The sequence below is a fragment of the Macadamia integrifolia genome, unplaced genomic scaffold (genome assembly GCF_013358625.1).
Source record: "Macadamia integrifolia cultivar HAES 741 unplaced genomic scaffold, SCU_Mint_v3 scaffold_9A, whole genome shotgun sequence".
Classification (NCBI taxonomy): Eukaryota; Viridiplantae; Streptophyta; class Magnoliopsida; order Proteales; family Proteaceae; genus Macadamia; species Macadamia integrifolia.
The window spans coordinates 216,614-236,400 of record NW_024870677.1 but is presented as its reverse complement, the minus strand read 5'-3'; the positions used below and the strand labels follow the sequence as shown (position 1 = coordinate 236,400).

Genomic DNA, 19,787 nt, shown 5'->3' with positions numbered 1-19,787 from the left:
ACAACATGATAGTCCTACTTCCCTGTGGTGTTCTTGATAAAGGTTTCCTGGCTGAATAATCAAGAAAAGCAACAACTTTGAGTCAACTGGGAGATAACCTTTCTGATGATATATTTGAGTCAGTTTTAGAAAATCCCTTCCCTAGAGAATCACACCACAACATGACAATAGTGCTCAAAATTTAAACACTTCAGGTGAGGTCATGGGAAACTTCCATATGCATTGAAGCAAAGAAAAATGATCGATCTTGTGAAAAATCCTAACAGCGAAAAAAGATCTGGCAATGTTTTCGATGTGGGTTTTGGAGTTAATCAGAAGGAGAAAGATCAAAGCCTGTAGATCTGACCATTCGATTGGTCCCAAGTTCTAATATCATGTTCTCTACTAAATCTGTTTTTTTTTTTTTTTTTTTTTTTAACACTATGATTCTGGTTTTCAAATGAACTTTTGAACCTATTTCCTTAGGTTTCTACAAACCAATCACTAGGTAATCCTAGTTCTACATTAGGCATTTCGATATGAAGGGGCAGCAGCCTTAAAGGGTCTTAAGGTAGCAAAGATTGGTGCCTTCATGCATAAATCTGTGCATTACAAAAAAAAAAAAAAAAAAAAAAAACCATAGGAGTGGTAAGAAAAATTGTTGCTAAAAACTAGTGAGTATTATATCTTTAGTGGTTGTAAACAATCTGCCCCAATATACACCTTTAGTGGCAGTATGTATTCTCCCCCAAATGATATTATTATTAGCATCAAAACAAATCCGCCCCATAAGACTGTAGTTTTATACGATTTTAATTACGGCTATTATATATATATATATATATATAGTTTTATCCATATTTATTATAATATTCAATGGGGAAGAGTTCCATATGATTTTAAGTTCCCTCTGGGATATGGATTTAGTAATTTGTATCAAGTCCGATACTAATAAGAATTGATGGTACCATCAATCGGGTAGTGATGGCATAAGGGATTAAGAACAATTATAAATTTATAAAAAACGGTATTAGCCAACGCCAATTATGATATGGCCGATTCAATACTGATTGCTACATCCATGTTATAGAAAAAAATTATGTTACATACCTAAATCCAGAAATATGAATCTAAACTAATTATCAAGCATAGCTAATTAAAATTTATTTTCTTTTCTTATTATGTCAACCAATCACCAAGAAAAATTTCTTTTCTTTTCCATGTCAATCAATCACCTATAAATCTTTATTTTTTATTTTCTTCTCTTTTCTTTTCTTTTCTTTTCTATGCTACCAAACATAGCCTTACTTAATCATCAAACCTGCAAATCAATGGATTTCTTTTGGCAGGGAAATGGAACTCAACTAAGAACAATTACCCAAGTCAGGATCAGTAATTCTGAATCCTACTTTTTTTGAATCACCTATAATGATCTATATTGAAACTCACAATTTTGATAAAAACATCTCTGCTGGGCTTTTTGCATTTTTATTCATGGAAAATGTGTGTCATTAACTACTATCTATCTTATGGGAAAAAAAATTATTGAAGTGACATCAAGGAGTTATGCTTAAGGATTAAAGCAAGATCGAGGCCTAGGAAAGTAGGAAGTGGAAGTTTGGAGTGACTTGGAGGAGCAAGAACAACTGGTTTTGGAGAAAAGTATCAAATCATAGCCATGGAGTATCATTCCATCTTTTTTGGATATCTATGACATCATACCTCACACCAAGGCACCATTTGATAACGTTTCTGCTGTTTCTCACAAAATAGCACAAACGGGTTTTCATATTTTCGGAAACAAAAACAAATTTTTTGGGCACTGTTTGATAAAATTTTGTTTCAGGCGTTTCTGCACTTTTCTGTTTTGAGAAACGGAGAAATGGGAGCAAAAGCGTTTGGTAACCGCGTTTTGTTTCACCTATTTTTAGAAATAGAAAGAGAAATTTATAACTATTAATGGTTCAAGAAACGGGTTTGATGAAACGACTGGGACTCGCTTTGCTGTTTTTGGAAACGACAACTTGAGCTAAAAAATGAACCCTTAGCCCAATGAAATTACCCTCTTTCATGATTGAATACAGAACCTCTCGATTGCTGAAGGCAGTTTGTACTCCTCAGCTCAGCCGTAACTGCAAGTACCTCCCACGATTCCCTCCCAAGACGCAAGTCCTGTGAAGGCCTACAAAGGCGCTTCCGTGAAGTAACATGACTTATCTTCTCAAGTTGCAGAGATTCATCCTCTATTCTGCAAAGAAGGTTACCCTCTTTCGTTGTAAATCTGGAAGTGGGTGGGCTACAAAAGGTCTTCCAAAGAAATTATGGGAGCAACTTCTACCTCCGATTCTTGAACCCAAAGGCATTGTGGAACTGGAGGCAGTGGGAAGAGATTCCGTTCGGTGCCCTTGGTTCCAAACACCTTGCGCTATTCTCCATTCTTCCTCAAGGTTGGAGAACTTCTCCCAATTCTGAAAGCCCTAAAATGAAGGAACATTCTCTCTTTCTTTCGTTTCTTGTCTCTCTCTAACTTAGGGTTTACAAATAAAAACTTGCAAATGGATTTTGTTATTCTTCCTCTCTCTAACACAGTTCGATCCTTACCCATTTACATGTTTTCAAGTCAATTTGTCAAGTGTCTTCAACTTCAAGCGTGGCTTCAGCATGAAACTTGGTACTCTATTTAAACTCTTCTTCCATATTTCCTCTAAAATTATGGAAACTCAAATAAGGTTTGCTCGCGGATCATTATGGACTGTTATCAAACACCATTGCCTGCTAGAAATGTTTCGAGAAACAAGGTTTATCAAACACCTTAAATTCCATTTTTGTTCCCAGAAACATGAATTTATGTTTATACAGTTTTTAGACATAGAAACGGCAGAAACTTTGTCAAATGGTGTTTGATGAACCTGTTTCTTGAAACGTTTTTTGCAGACATAATGCCACTAAAAAACCAAATAGTATCATCAGATGCCGAAAATGGAGAGAGGGTTTGGTTGCCTCTTTTTAGGTTTAAATAGTTGAGAGGATTGTGAGGTTGGGACGTGGATGTCCTCGGAGGGGAAATGTCCAACGGGAGGTAAACCAGTGAATAGTGGCAAGGGGAAAGCTTATGACAATGGTGTAGGCTGAACAAAGATGCCAAAGGATGCATTTTTAAATAAAGGGAAGGTCTTGGAGTTCTTGAAGGGTGGTGAAGGAAAAAAGGGTGAGAAATAGATAGTTTGGGTGAAAAGAGCTTCCGGGTAAGACTAAGCCATCACGTCGAAGGGTGACTTCTAGTAGTTGGATTACTGTGGTTTTACTGTAAGAAATGACCTTTCTCAGGGTTAGATCTTGCAGTATTTCAGGTGCGAGGTTTGGTGGGAGAGAACAACAAAGGTTATGGCCAGATGGTGGAGGTTGAGAGGAAGAGGCTCCTGGGGTAATAGGGCAGATCATAGGTATGACGAAAAAGGTGGAAGTTGGTCGGGAGAGGAAGTCTGCCAAAACATTATCTTTTTCTTTGATATGTTTTACGTCAAATGACCATTTTGAAAATCACTAAGCCCATCGGAGGAGTTGGGCGTGAGGGAGAATTTTCTGTCGAAACTCAAGCATACAGGGAAAGCTTGACATGTCGAGTTCAACAAGGAACTTATGACCAATAAAATATAATTGGAATTTCTCAATGCCACACTTGATTGCTAGAATCTCTTTAAAGGTTGAGTGGTAATGAGTTTCAGAGGGCTTGAAAGATCTACTTTGTAACCACAAACAGTTCTCAGTCTTGTAGAATCATTTTCTTCAAGAAGAACTATACCCCAGTGAGTATCACTTACATCTGTTTGCAAAATTCTTTTGCCATCAAAGGGAATCTGGAGGGTAGGGAAATTTTTTGAGAGATTTTTTAATGCTTTGATAGCAACAATGTGAGCTGAAGACCAAGGAGGAGCTTTCTTTTTCAAAAGCTGATGAAGCAGTGAGGTATACTTGATCTGCTGAGGAAGGAATTCTGTCATGGAGTTCACAATTCTGAGAAAATTTTGGAATTGATTCTTTATCAGAGGGCCATCAGGAAATTGTTGGAGAGATGTGGCAATATGAGGTTGAAGTTCATATCTTCCTTTTGAGATGGATACTCCAAGAAAATCAATGGAGGAGACACCAATTTGCATCTTCTTGGGAGAGAGTATAAGACCATATTCTTGAACAATTTTATGAAATTTCTGAAGAATTTGAAGATTTTCTGTCTCATCTTTGGAGAAGAGGAGAATGTCATTAATATATATGGGTGCATGGTCTTGAATAGGAGCAAAAATTTTCATCATAGCTCTCTGGAAGATTGATGGAGTTTTTTTCAAGCCAAAAGGCATTATTGTCTATTGCATATAGTATCCAAGAACACAGAAGGTTATTTTTAGTCTATCTTCGGGAACTATTCCAAGTTGTCAAAAGCCTGCTTTGAGATCAAACTTGGAGAAGATATTAGCATGGGCCAAATGGAGAAGTAAGGTCGGACGAGTTGGGAGTGGGAACTTGTCATCAACCAAGAAGAAATTTAAAGGCTGATAATTAATCACCATTCTCATTTTTCCTCTAATCTGCTCTGTCCTTTTATTGACATAAAATGCCTGGCATGCCCATGGGGAGAGAGTTGGTTCCAAAATACCTTGAGACTGTAGTTTTTGGATTTCCTAAACTGCTAATGAAAGATGTTCTGGATTCATACCGGGATGGCTGGCCTTTGTTGGATTGACATCTTCATTTTTCTTGAAAGGCAAGGTTTTGAATAAATCAGAGTTCTGCTATAATGGATGCGAGCACTTAGTGAGGAACTCTATATAAGATTTTGCATAGGATGTGGACAGGATGTGTCTTTTGATATCTTCAAACAGAGGAGGACCTGCAAGAAAAAGGTTAGAAACAAGAGACCAGGGAAGAAGTTGTTGTTTATAGACAAGGCCTTGGGGAGTCCAGCAAAGAGGGAGGAGGCTAAGAACATCAAAACCTATGATTAGGTCTTTTCAGGGAAATGAGTTCCTAAAACAATATGGGTAAAGGACAAAGTAGGGAGGAGTTGAATTTTTATGGGCTGTTTAGACACAAGGTTGACATGAAAAGTTTCACCATTGGCTGCGAGGAATGGGAGAGGAGGTTCTTGGGGCTTCGAAGATATTTAGGAAGAATCTTTGGAGTCATAATGGTGGTAGCAGCTCCAGTGTCTAAAAAGGCTATGACCTTAATGGGTTTGGCATATGGCTCAGGTATTATCTGGACTAGGACATGTGGGAGACAACTAGCATGGCAAGGTGGGGGAGATTTTGCTGGTTGAGGAGGGGGGACAAAAGGGATTATTTGGTAGAGGGGATCAGATTCCTCGGACTTGGAGAGAGAAGACTCTGAGTCTAAGTCAGTATCTGGGAAATCAATAGAAAAAAGAGAAAGATTTGTGAGAGACTCGTCAAAAGAGTATAGAGATTCAAGATCTGCATCATGGAGATCTTCATGGTGAAGAGAAGACAGCATATGCATGACTTTATCTTTTTTCTGAGAGAGGGGACAATTTCTTGCAAAATGTCATTCTTTTCCACAAACATAGCAAGAGGAGGAGGATTTGTTCTTTCCTCGAAATTGTTTTTTTCGAAGGAATCTCCATTTTTTCTTGAACTTTGGAGATTTAAAGTGGAAGTGCTTCTTCTTGTGTTTACAATGTTGAGAGAAGGGTGTAAACTTTTTGTGATGAGAGGACTTCTTAATAGAACAATCACAAGAGTTGTCACTTTTGCACTTGATCTTGAGATAAGAGGTATCACAGGCGGAAGAAACCATATTAGATCTATCTTGTAAATCCATCCAAAATTTTTTGATATTGCAAAGATCTTGCAAAGTTCATCAAGGGCAGTAAGAGCATAGTTGTAGAGAGAACCAATAGTACAAGAGGCTAAAGGTATTTTAGTTTCTCAAAAACTGCTGAGTCTCTGCACCAAGAGGCTCTGAAAGGGAGTTCAGAAAGACTTGCTTAAGATTTTCATCATCAAGACCGACAATTTTGTAAAACCGATCTATTATTCGGGAAAAATGTTTATCAAGATTTGATCTGTTAAGGGAACAACACTTCATTTGGAGAAATTCATCACGGGCCTTTGAGAGATAATTTAAGACCATACCCAAAAATTCTTAATACAGAGTGGTAACAAAATGGCTTTCTGTGAGCTGGACAATTTGAAGTTGTCGGTAAGCACCAAGAGCTAAATACCATTCTCTGAGCTTTCCTTGAAGTCTTGCAATAAATTTGGACAAAATAGTTACAGTGGTAGCTCCTTCATGGAGTAATTCTACATTTATTTAGGAGTGGAAATCTGTAATTCTTGAGGCCCATTTGGAGACAGGAATATCATCCAGTGTGAAAATTTGTTTTGAATCCTGATTTTGGTATGGGGTAAAGGGTGGAGGTGGAGCAGGATTAGGTATGTGTTGGGTATCAGGAGGATTGTGAATTTCAGGGTCATCATCCATTTCTGAAACATGAGGAGTAGTTCGGCGTGGACCTTCATTCATGAGAGAGGGAAGAAGATTAGGAAGGGTAAGATTTGTAAGAAAGTCAGACAGAATGTTTACAGAGGGAGTGATGTTTGAGATTTTAAAATGTAACCGTAAGCATACGGATTAGTGTAGCTACAGGTCGAACACAGGGAGAGCAGCCACTTTATTTTTTTGCTTCTTTTAATAATGCGAAAGTGAACCGATTAATGATTGTGATCTAATTCTAATTACCGTCCTAAACATATGTATCTAAAATAACGTCCTAACCATTCGTCATCTAAGAATTTAAAAACGCAAGCCACGCAATTAAAATTAAATAAATAAATAATTAAAAATAAACACCACACGCAATTAAAAAGCAATGAAGGAAAAAAATGTTGAAATAAAAATAAAGTAGAAAAAAAGGGAATAAAGCTAGAGAGAGACTCACAAGTAGGTTTCTCTACTTAGCCCGAGGGATGCATCATAATATAAGTTTTCCTACTTGACCAGAGAATCACTCTTACAAGGGTTACTCTACTTGGCTTTAGGGAAAGGGAGACAATTAAAATAAAAACAATAAAATGATGGTACTATGGCTAGGGGGGCAAAGCCAACACATACACTAGCCATGACCCTTGGGGGAAAGGGATAACAATAATGTAACGACTAAAATTAAAATCCTAAATTAAGAAAGAAAGGGTAGTCAGAAGAGGGAATGAGAGGGGGGAGAGAAGACTACTGAAGGAGCCTACTTACTTGAACTTCAACCCTTGAACTGAAAACTTGATCGATTTGAGATACTACCAGTACTAAAAATCAGATCTGGAATAAATCAAATCTGAAATTTCTAGTACTAGAGAAAACAAATTTGAAGAAAAAAATTAAACTTGAAAGACATGCTTCATAGCTTGTTCTTGTCATCTAGAACTAAGCCTAGAACTAGAACTTGAAAATTACAACTAAAACAATAAAAATAAAAGACTGAATCAAAAACAAAAGTGTTTGCATTAATTGAATAAAAAGAACTTACAAAAGTGTTTAAAGCATAAACCTAGAGAAAGAGATAGAGCAACTAAAAAAAAAACCCTAGAAGAAGAATGAAGTACCTCCTCCCCTTGTATTAATTCTATTATATAGAGAATGGGGGAGGGAAGCTAAAGAATTTAGCTTCTAAAAAAAAGATTTTTTTTTATCTTATTGATGAGGTGGAGGAGAGAGAAGATAGAGAATTGCAGGAAGTAGGGAATCTCCAACGATTTTGCTTCATTTTTCCTTCTTTTTTTTATTTTTTCTCTCCCTTCTTCAAATGTGGGCAGCATCTTGGACGATTTGTTTTTAATTATTTTTTTCCTTTTTTTTCCTTTCCTATTTTTTCTCCCTTTTTTCTATTTTTCTCTTTTTTCCTTATTTCTCTCTCCTCTTGCATAAGAAACCCTTTGGCCGACCTCCTTTGAGTGATGAGTAGGAAAGAGAAAATCTTTTTTTTTCTTTCCTATTTTTTCTCCCTTTTTTTCTATTTTTCTCTTTTTTCCTTATTTCTCTCTCCTCTTGCATAAGAAACCCTTTGGCCGACCTCCTTTGAGTGATGAGTAGGAAAGAGAAAATCTTTTTTTTTCTTTCCTATTTTTTCTCCCTTTTTTTCTATTTTTCTCTTTTTTCCTTATTTCTCTCTCCTCTTGCATAAGAAACCCTTTGGCCGACCTCCTTTGAGTGATGAGTAGGAAAGAGAAAATCTTCTAAAATAAAAACCTCAACAAAATGGCAGCTAAGAGGTTCGAACTTGAGACCTCCTAATAAGCAAGGAATTTTGCACACTACAACTCACCAACTACGGTAGGTAGTTGTTGTTACCAAAAACGAATCTTCGATCACTTAAGGATGTGGTCCATCGATCCTTGTTGGCATTTGAAATATTCCTTATACCCTTGAGACAACTGCAAATGGGCTGGTTCTGTATCTCGGTTCAGTTCTGATCCATTATTCTTTTTCTGGTCCGAAAAGAATAATCACTTGTACGGTTGATCAAACGAATGTGTACTTACAATTGAACACGTCTATCTTGCTCAGAATTTCATCCTCTTAGCAATCATGAAAAGAAATAGGCTATCTTTATGTGTAAAATTGGAGATATAGCGCTTGATAATCCTTAAGGCCTTGAAAATATAAAACCTGCAAAAAAGGAGTAAAACCCAAGGTAGCTCCATTCTAAATATGTAAAATATATGTTTTACAACACTAGATTTCACACAAATGTGCTTCTCAGAATTCCCCCACACTTAGACTTTGCTAGTCCTCAAGCAAAACAAAAAGAAAAAGAATAAAAACAAAAAACCTAACTCACTTTCGTAGGAATCATGGTTGCACTTAGCATGTGCAACAAGCCTTTAAACTCCTAGGTCACCCCTAGTGGACGAGTTGTGTCTCATGGGTGTTTGCAGTGAAAATACACCCAAAATTCAGAATAAATAAATCCCAACCTTGGCTAAAAGTAAGGGTCATACCGATCCGGAGCAAAGATAATTCCTCTTATAAGGGACCCCCACACTTGAACTTTTATTACCCTTTATCAATTCCAAGCACTAGCATATTTCTTAATTTGAAACTCACTTCATCTCTTCCAAAACATCCTTATCTTAAGGCAAAACCACTTGTGAAGAAATAGAGAACCAATGACTAAGGCATTGGAGTGTTTTTGACCAAACATGTTACCTAGCATTAATGACATTTGCACATTTTTTTCTCATTTTTTCGCATAATAAACTCTATTCTACTCCACTACTTTTGGCCTGAATGACATGGTGGAGCAAACACCAGACACCCAAGTTACTATGTAGCTTCTTTCTTTGCATATGCCCACAAAGACAGTGATGCTAGAGTTCTTTCAGAAGTTTTCTCCCTAGGAATTTCGATCAAGACACCACGCTTCCTGAGGCGCAATGCCTTGTCTAGTTCCAAGGGAATCAAATTTTATTCTTCTTTATACTGTATTTCACACATCATTTAAAATTGTGCATTTGTCAACTCATGCCAAATTTAAAAGATTGTCTCAACTCCAAATCAAAAGTACAAGGAACCCACAGACTTACATCTGGTCCAACATCATAAAACAAGGATCTCTTATTTTTCAAAAGAAAGTCCAATCTCAAGACACAGGCTTGTTTTTTTCTTCTCAACAGGGTTTTTATACGTTTAAAATGGGTACCTTAATCAAAAATTTTATTTTCATACATCAAGCAACCGAATAGTATGATCATTAGTCGAAAGCCAAAGTAGGACTTCATCCTTTAGAAAGCTCAAAAAAAATAAATAAATAAATAAATTAAAGTGAAAAAAAAAACAAAAACTGGTTTCCCTCCCCCACACTTAAGTCATGCAATGTCCTCAATGCATGAAAAGAATTAAAAACAAAGACAATGCAAGGGGGTCATACCTAATTAAAAGTTAATCATCAGTGTAAAGAGATTCATGGAGATCCATGACCTCTTCACTACCAATAGTAGGAAACTCGAGGAATGGTTTCAAACGCTGACCATAAACCTTTGAAATTACCCTTGTTTCTAGGTTCAAAATCTCCACAGCTCCATGGGGATATACATTATAGACAATAAACGAGCCATCCCATCGGGATCTAAGCTTACCAGAGAAAAGATGTAATCGAGAGTTGTACAATAATACATTATCGCCAATTGCAAAAGATTTGCGCAAAATATGCTTATCATGGAAAGCTTTGATCTTTTCCTTATAAATCCTAGAACTTTCATAGGTAACATTCCTAAGTTCCTCCAACTCAGATAGTTGGAGCCTACAATGAATTCCCGCATCAGAAAAATCAAAGTTGAGCTTCTTGATGGCCCAAAAGGCCTTATGCTCCAACTCAACTGGTAAGTGACAAGTTTTCCCATACACCAAACGGTAGGGAGACTGGCCAAGGTCAATTTTGAATGTAGTCCGATGGACCCACAAGGCATTAATAAGCCTAAGGGACCAATCCTTACAGTTAGGATTAACAGTTTTCTCCAAAATTTGTTTGATCTGCCTATTAGACACCTCCACTTGGCCACTAGTTTGGGGGTGATAAAGGGTAGATAACTTATGAATGATCCCATACTTTTTTATTAAGGCCTCAAAAGATCGATTACAAAAATGAGTACCATTATCACTAATTATTGCACATGGTGCACCAAGGCTGGAAAAAATGTTCTCTTTAAGAAACTGGACCACCACTTTGTGGTCATTAGATTTACAAGGTATGGCCTCTATCCGTTTAGAAATATAATCAACAGCTAGAAGTATGTACAAATTCATAAAGAAATTAGGGAATGATCCCATGAAATCGATGCCCCATACATCAAAGATCTCAACTACCAAAATGGAGTTAGGGACATCATATTCCTCTTATTGATACGGCCAAAAGACTGGTAGGCGGGACAAGCCTTGCAAAAATCGAAAGCATCTCTAAAAAGAGTGGGCCAATAAAATCTGCATTAGAGAACCTTTGCGGCAGTCTTCTTAGGTCCAAAGTGTCCACCACATGCATAATCATGATAAAAAGAGAGAATGGAATGTTGCTCATGATCAGGAACACATCATCGAATAATCTGATCCGGACATATCTTAAACAAATAAGGATTATCCTAGAAAAAATGCTTAACTTGAGAATGAAACATATACTTATCTTGGGTGGACCAGTGATCCGGAGTCACACCTGAAACTAAGAAGTTGACAATATCAGCAAACCATGGTTCACTGGACACTGCAAATAACTGTTCATGTTGGAAAATTCTCGTTGACTGGAGAATCGACAATCAAAAAATTGGGAAGTCGGGATAAATGGTCTGCAACTAGGTTTTCAACTACTTTTTTATCAGTAATTTCTAAATCAAACTCTTGAAAAAAGTAAAACCCACCTAATAAGACGGGCTTTAGCATCCTTCTTCTAAACTAGGTATCTGAGAGCAGAATGATCAGTATATACCACCACATGTGAACCAACTAAGTAAGACCGAAACTTTTCTAATGCAAACAAAACAGCTAAAAATTCTTTTTCAGTGGTTGTATAATTGAGTTGTGCATCATTTAAGGTCCTACTAGCATAGTAAATGACAATGGGCAACTTATTAATCCTTTGAACCAAAACTACTCTTATGGAAAAATCTGAAGCATCACACATCAGTTCAAAAGGTTCAGTCCAAACAGGTGGTTGAACAAAGGGTGCACTGGTCAACTCCTTCTTAAGTTGTTTGAAGGAATTTAGGCACTCTTTAGAAAACTCAAAAGGTTGATCTTTGGCAAGTAATGAAGTGAGAGGTCGAGCTAACTGACTAAAGTTCTTAATAAACCTTCTGTAGAAGCCCGCATGCCCTAGAAAAGACTGGACGTCCTTAACAGATTGAGAAGGTGGTAAATTATCAATTAAATCCACTTTTGCTCTATCTACCTTAATTCTCTCGTTGGATATTACATGGCCTAAAACAATACCGGATTTAACCATAAAATGGCATTTCTCCCAATTCAAAATCAAATTCTTAGATGTGCACCTTTTCAAAACTAGGGAAAGATGATGAAGACATTCAGAATAGGAATTCCTATGAATTAAAAAGTCATCCATAAATACTTCTAAGAATTTTTTGATCATATCAGAAAAGATGTTCATCATACATCGTTGAAACGTAGCAGGGGCATTGCAAAGCCCAAAGGGTATACGCCTGTAAGCAAATGTTTTATATGGGCATGTAAAAATGGTCTTATGTTGGTCCTCTAAAGCAATTGGGATCTAGTTATAGCTAAAATATCCATCAAGAAAATAATAGTATTCATGTCCAGCTGACCTCTCTAACATCTAGTCAATGAATGGCAATGGGAAGTGGTCCTTCCAGGTTGCCCCATTAAGTTTTCTGTAGTCTATGCACACTCTCCACCCTGATTGGACACAAGTTGAAATTAGTTCATTATTGGCATTGGGAACTACAGTCACCCCGGACTTCTTAGGCACTACGTGAACTGGGCTTACCCATTGGCTATCAGAAATAGGATAATTATTCCATGATCCAGGCACTTTAGGATCTCTTTCTTAATGGCTTCCATCATCACTGGGTTAGGTCTTCTTTGAGGTTCCACGGATGGTTTGGAATCCTTCATAAGATGTATATGATGCTGCACAATAGAAGGGTTTATACCCTTGATATCAGCCATGGTCTAACCTAGGACTTCTTTATTATCTTTTAACACTTTAAGTAACTCCTCTACTTGGCTAAAAGTCAAATTTGAAGAAATTATTACAAGAAGAGCCTGGTCAGGCCCTAGGAAAGCATATCTCAAATTAGATGGCAACTCCTTAAGATCTAGCTTAGGGGGCTCAACTATGGAAGGTTTAGGAATGAAATTGGAAAGGGGTCTTAAGGGCTCCACAGGTGTGTGAAGACTCAAGGCTTTAGAAAAGAAATTTTCACTATCATCATCCACCTCATCCATACACTCTTGGAATTTTGAATCAAAAGCAATATCAAAGTTGATAATTAAATAATCAAAAAAATCCATAAAATCCTCAAACATATTGATCTCTTCTTCCATATGTGGTTGCTTGCATACCCTAAACATGTTAAAGTCAACAGTTTGGTTGCCAAAAGATAACCTTAGGAAACCATTCTGACAGTTGATTAATGCATTACTGGTAGCCAGGAATGGTCTTCCTAGAATTATTGAGATCTCATCCTTGGTTAAGAAGGGCTTAGTATTTAACACAATGAAATCAACAGGGAAAATAAATTCTCCCACCTTTAGTAAAACATACTCAACCATCCCTTTAGGAATCTTAACAGACCTATCTGCCAACTGAAGAGTAGTTCCAGTGGCTTTCAATTCTTCCAATCCTAGTTGCTTATACACATGGTAAGGTAAAAGACTCACACTTGCACCAAGGTCAAGTAAGGCATGCTTAATGTAGGTGTTGCCTATGACACAAGATATAGTAGGGCTCCTTGGATCCTTATACTTGGCTGTTATAGGCTGAGTAATTATAGAACTAATGTTACCTGCCAAGAACCTTTTTTTTTGGCACACTAGTGATATGTTTATGAGTACACAAATCTTTCAATACCTTTGCATAGGCAGGGATCTGGGATATGGCATCCAAAAGAGGGATGTTCACTTCTACCTTTTTGAAGACTTCTAAAATTTTATCTATGGAAGCAATCTTCTTTTTGTTTATCAAGCGATCAGAAAATGGGACAGGAGGAACATAAGGACTGTTAGGGATTTTTCCTTTTTCAGAATAATTATTTTTTGTTTCCTTAGCCAAATTATCTTTAATTTCAAAAGAATCTTTAGGTCCTGTTAACTCCCCTTCAGTTGAGGATACAAGTATTACCAGATGTAAGTCTATGGGTTCCTCGTCCACTAGGGGTGACCTTGATTATGAAAATTGGAAGTCCTTGCTTGGTTGCCCTGATTCCAAGAGAAATTTGGGTGATTTCTCCATCCTGGATTATAGGTGTTACTATATGGATTATTCTGGTATAAGGCATTAACATTATCATTAGAAGTGTCACCAGAGGTGTTGGGACATTCTTCTATGACATGTCCAAGGGATTGGCACCAAGCACAAATCTTAACCAAATTTACTGATGATGGCTCTCTAGGAACAATAGCCTCAATCATCTTGATTAGGCTATCCAAATGAGCTTCCTTGGCTACTATCCCATCCACAAAATATCATTTTCCTCCTATGGTTCTTTCACTCTCTTGGGTTGATTCTCACTCACGGGTTTTGTCAGCTAAGTTAAGTAAGAAATCTCATGCCTTTCCTTTATCTATAAAGGATGTGAATCCCTCAGGGCACATAGACTCTATCATTTGTTTAGTTGGGTAGTCAATACCCTCATAAATTATTTAACATAAATGCCATAAGTCTAGGCCATGGTGAGGGCATTCTTGAAGTAGATCCTTAAATCTCTCCATAAGTTTGGAAAATGACTCACTAGGTTTTTGCCTAAACTGAAGGATATCACTCTAAGCTTATTGGTCTTGTGAGTTGGGAAAAACATCTTAAGGAAAACAACTGTGAACTGCTCCCATGAGGTTATGGAATTTGTGGGTAACCCATATAACCACTTCTTAGCTTGATCTTTTAGTGTAAAAGTGATAAACCTAAGCTTAACAGCATCATCAGAAAGCTGTTGGATCTTAATTAGAACACATACCTCTTCAAATTCCCTTAGAAATAGGTATGCATCCTCAGAGATCAACCCATGGAAGTGGGGCAACATAGTGATGTATTGAGATTTGAGTTCAAAATTATTGCCCTGGGCTTGTGGTAGAACTATGCATGAAGGTTGGGCTGTTCTAGCAGGGTAGAACCTATTTTTTAGAGATTTAGGTGAAGGGTTTTGATGTTGGTCTCCCATATTGAAAGGTTTTAAAGAGAGCAAACGTATAAGGTCACTACTTGTTAGATCTCTTCTTTCTAACTGATTCTTAGTATTACGTACCCACCTAACACTCATGCAATAGAAAACTACCCACAACTAGAGTAAGATAAGCACAAAAGAATGGATAGCAAAACCTTTTTCTTTTATGATTTTTTGATTTTTTTGATTTTTTTTAGCTTTTTGGGAGCTTATTGGCAGGGATCCCAGGTTGCTCAGGTCAATTCCTGAGGTACTGCTACAGGGCAAAACCTGTTTTTATCATACTGTGAGGCATAGCAACCTCCACCGATACAACTATTATTGTAAGTTGTTCTTCTCAGGAATTCAAAAAAAAAAAAAAAAAAAAAAAAAACAAAGCACTCCGATTTACCAAAAGGAAGCGAAAAAGATCATGGAACTGTCTCCCTGGTAATGGTGCCAAAAACTTGTTTGAGATTTTCAAATATAACAGCAAGTGTACGGATCAATGTAGCTACGGGTCAAACACAGGGAGAACAGCCACTTTATTTTTTTGCTTCTTTTAATAATGCGAAAGTGAACTGATTAATGGTTGTGATCTAATTCTAATTACCGTCCTAAACATATGTATCTAAAAATAACGTCCTAACCATTCGTCATCTAAGAATTTAAACACGCAAGCCACGCAATTAAAATTAAATAAATAAATAGCTAAAAATAAACACCTCACGCAATTAAAAAGCAATGAAGGAAAAAAAATGTTGAAATAAAAATAAAGTAAAAAAATGGAATAAAGCTAGAGAGAGACTCACAAGTAGGTTTCTCTATTTAGCCCAAGGAACGCATCATAATATGAGCTTCCCTACTTGACCAGAGAGTCACTTTTACAAGGGTTACTCTACTTGGCTTTAGGGAAAGGGAGACAATTAAAATAAAAACAATAAAATGATGGTTCTATGGCTAGGAGGGGCAAACCCAATACATACACTAGCCATGAACCTTGGGGGAAAGGGCTAGCAATAATGTAACGACTGAAATTAAAATCTTAAATTAAGAAAGAAAGGGTAGTCAGAAGAGGGAATGAGAGGGGGGAGAGAAGACTACTGAAGGAGCCTACTTACTTAAACTTCAACCCTTGAATTGAAAACTTGATCGATTTGAGATACTACTAGTACTAAAAATCAGATTTGGAATAAACCAAATCTAAAATTTCTAGTACTAAAGAAAACAAATATAAAGAAAAAAATTAAACTTGAAAGACATGCTTCATAGCTTGTTCTTGTCACCTAGAACTAAGTCTAGAACTAGAACTTGAAAATTATAACTTCAATTATTTAAACAATAAAAATAAGGGTAATTTACAGCGCCACCCTCTGGAGAATGCCAGTATTATAGGAACACCCCTTCTTTTTCACCAAATTAGACTCAGACCCTCTACCGTCAGTCTCAGTTAAGGAATATACCTTTTTGCTGATGTCAGCTATTATATTTTATTTGAAATACGAAAATTCCCTTACTAAATGTGAAGTCCCTAAAATTCCCATGTAATGAGTCTCATCCTCAAATCAATAGTTCCTATACCATTCTCTCAAATCAAGCACCAGCAATCACAGCGGTGGGGGCAGCGGCATCGGTGACAGTGGCGATCAGCACAATTCACTGCGATGGTGGGCAGCAGTGTCAGTGATAGTGGCGATCAACACGAACTCACAGCGGTGGCGGCCAGTGGCATCGGTGACAGCGACGATCAGCACGAACTCACGGTGGTGATAACAGCGGCATCGGCAATAGAACTCTCTCTCTATGGTTCTTGATTCTACACTGGAGGTTTGACGGCTGAGTTTTCCAAACCACCACCACTGACACCACTCCTCCACCACTCTCTATGGCATTGGGATTACCTGTAATAGCAGAGAGCAAATTGCTACAGTCAATATGCCCATCGCATACGGAATGCATTATCTGAACACCCAGATCACTGTATAGAGCAGAAAATATATAAAAAATAATAATAAATTAAAAAAAAAACCAGAATCAAGAGAGAATCAAGACAGCGATCACGGCGGTGGGGGCAGCGGCGTCGGCGATAGCGGTTTGGGAGATGCCACTATTGAACCTCCGATGTAGAGAGAGTTTCGTCGCCGATGCCGCTGCCATCACCACTATGAGTTCGTGCTATTCGTCACTGTCACCGATGCCGGGTGCCAAACCTTCTCCCTCACCTCCTATTTCTCCACCGCCACCGCCGTCGCCTCCGCCTCTGCCTCTACCTCCATGTTTGCACGGCCTTTACCTCCATGTCTGCCACCGACAGATCCGACCTCATTGGACTTGAATCAGAGAGGTCGTAGAGAGGTAAAGGTTATGAAACAGTCATGGCCATGAATAGGAATGGGAGAAGGAAGAAGATGAAATTGAGTCCGATGAAATCCTTTATTTTGATCCAAATACCGGAGATGGAGACTTGCACGGGCACCATCAGAGGCAGCACCACTCGCCGTCGACGGAATGAGCACAACTTGTCGATGACAGCAACTCGGGTACTCTGGATCTCGCCAAACTCACAGGTTGAGGTACGGAAAAGGAACAAGGGAGAGAGTGTGATAAGTGACAAGGGTGATTAAAGGGTATTTTTGGAATAGTATAATACTGGTGTTTTACTCATAAGGGCAAAATTGTCATTTCATGACATCACTTAACATAAACTGACGGCAAGGGGTCCAAGTCCAATTTGGTGAAAGAGAGGGGGTGTCCCTCTAATATTGGTATTCTCCAGGGGGTGGCATTGTAAATTACCCTAAAAATAAAAGACTGAATCACTTAAGGATGTGGTGAAAGAGAGGGGGTGTCCGACTACACTAGGTAGTTGTTGTTACTAAAAACGAATCTTCAATCACTTAAAGATGTGGTCCATCGATCATTGTTGGCATTTAGAATATTTCTTATACCCTTGGGAGAACTGCAAATGGGTTGGTTCTGCATCTCGGTTCAGTTCTGATCCATTATTCTTTTTCTGGCCTAAAAAGAATAATCACTTGTACGGTTAACTAAACGAATGTGTACTTGCAATTGAACACATCCATCTTGCTCAAAATTTCATCCTCTTCGCAACCATAAAAAGAAATAGGACCTCTTTATGTGTAAAATTAGAGATATAACGTCCAATAGTCCTTAAAGCCTTGAAAATATAAAACCTACAAAAAGAGAGAAAAACCCAAGGTAGCTTCATTCTAAATATGTAAAATGCATGTTTTACTACACTAGATTTCACACATAAATGTACTCATCAAGTGACAATGGTATGGATGGACTGGGTAGTTTGGGTAGTGGTGGTAATAGGGAAAATGGGTAGTTGAGGCGTTTGCGATGGTTTTAACGGCCAGAGGATGAGATTAGCCAGAGAAAGACCCTTATTGTATCTTGTGTAAGACACGTGTTGTGTAATATTTGGTTGTACTTCCTTATAAGTAGCTAGTTTGGCTTAATGAAAGAATCGAGTTTAGTTTGGTTTTCAAGTTTAGTTTCAAGTTTTGGTTTTACCTAACACCTTGAGTTAAGAATGGTATCAGAGGCTTTCTCCTCTTTCTCAGGCTAATCTCCTCCTCTGGACATCCCTCTCTTTTGGATTGAACCTGTTTTAGCTAAAGATATAGTCTAGGCCACGCCCTTTTGCAAGTAATCCCAGCTTATGGTTCCTTCTGTCAGAAAAAGACCCTTGAGCGTTGTGGGCTTTCAGGCTAAGGATGTCGTTTCGTGCCCTTTTTTGCTCAAGTTGCTCTGAAGTTAGGCACCATGATCAGGGAGATTCTTGATTGGCCTCGACTAACTTTGTCTATACCTAGTTCAGTTTCTCTGATGAGTTGTGATGGTTTAGATCTGGAGTATGCCCGCTTTCTAACTTATCATGACTTCTCCTTCTTCTTCCCTTTTCTCTTCCCCTCGACGATCAACTTCATCCTGGTCTTCATCCTCTTCTCTATATTACCTTTATGAACTCTCCTATGTTCCCGATGATCAAGTCTTACCTCCTACCCCTTCTCCTCTTCTTAACCCTTACACTGTCTTCCCAAAAACTCAATCTTCCTCTCGATGGACGGTTCTTCTTAAACCAAAGAAGACTCCACCTCTGAAAGAACTGGTTCAGGCTTCTCTCTTTGATCAGTTTCAGATCCTAGCCATGGAAAAAGAACAACTTTTCACTTTTGAAATACCTCTTGATCTGATTCCTCAGTGGAAACAACAAGGTTATACTCACCTCCACTTCAGAGCAATTAAATTTGCCCTTTATTTCCATGGACGAAAAGGTCTTCCAGTTGTCTCCCGGATAGCCCTTCTTGACAGTCGATTTTTACAGTACCAACATGCTATAATAGCCACTGTTCAGACCACTCTGAATGTAGGAACAATTTTGTTAACCTTATACCCTAACTTCAATATTCCTCTTTCAGATCCTCATCTTCCCACTGCCCTTAAGTTCCAGATCCAGATTCCTGGTGCTTCTCAGGTAGCCACAACTCAGGTTGCTACTTTACACTACCAAATGACCTATCGACTACAAAATCATACTTTTGATCTCCTTATAGGCCATTAAGAGGATGCCCTATTCATAACTATGGACTCCACCCATGTTCCTCGCTGTACCTATGTCCCCTGATAGATTTCTAGAGATGAACTCCTTCATCTTCTTCCCTCCTCTTGGGTAACAACCTATGAACAATAGGTCTCCAGCACTCATCAACCAACCCCTGCGGAACCCATTCAGTCCACATATCTTCAATATTTCCGGTACTCCAATTGTGAAGTAGAAATTAGGTTTCCTTCCCCGAAACCTCAAACCATTTCTACTCCCTTTCCAACCACCTTTGGCATGATCCAAGAAAAAATTCCCATCCGATCTTTTGATTCTCAAGGAGGCCC

At 38.0% G+C, this 19,787-nt stretch overlaps 1 protein-coding gene and 1 non-coding gene across 11 annotated transcripts in view; one reads left to right on the top strand and one right to left on the bottom strand.

The window, feature by feature from the left end:
* LOC122071808 (histone-lysine N-methyltransferase SMYD3) overlaps window positions 1-19,787 on the bottom strand; it is a 126,939-nt gene that overhangs the window by 26,896 nt on the left and 80,256 nt on the right. The gene's annotated exons all lie outside the window — the stretch shown is intronic.
* On the top strand, window positions 14,396-14,501 carry LOC122071818. Its single transcript, XR_006138290.1, has one exon. It is a non-coding gene; the product is annotated as a small nucleolar RNA R71 (small nucleolar RNA).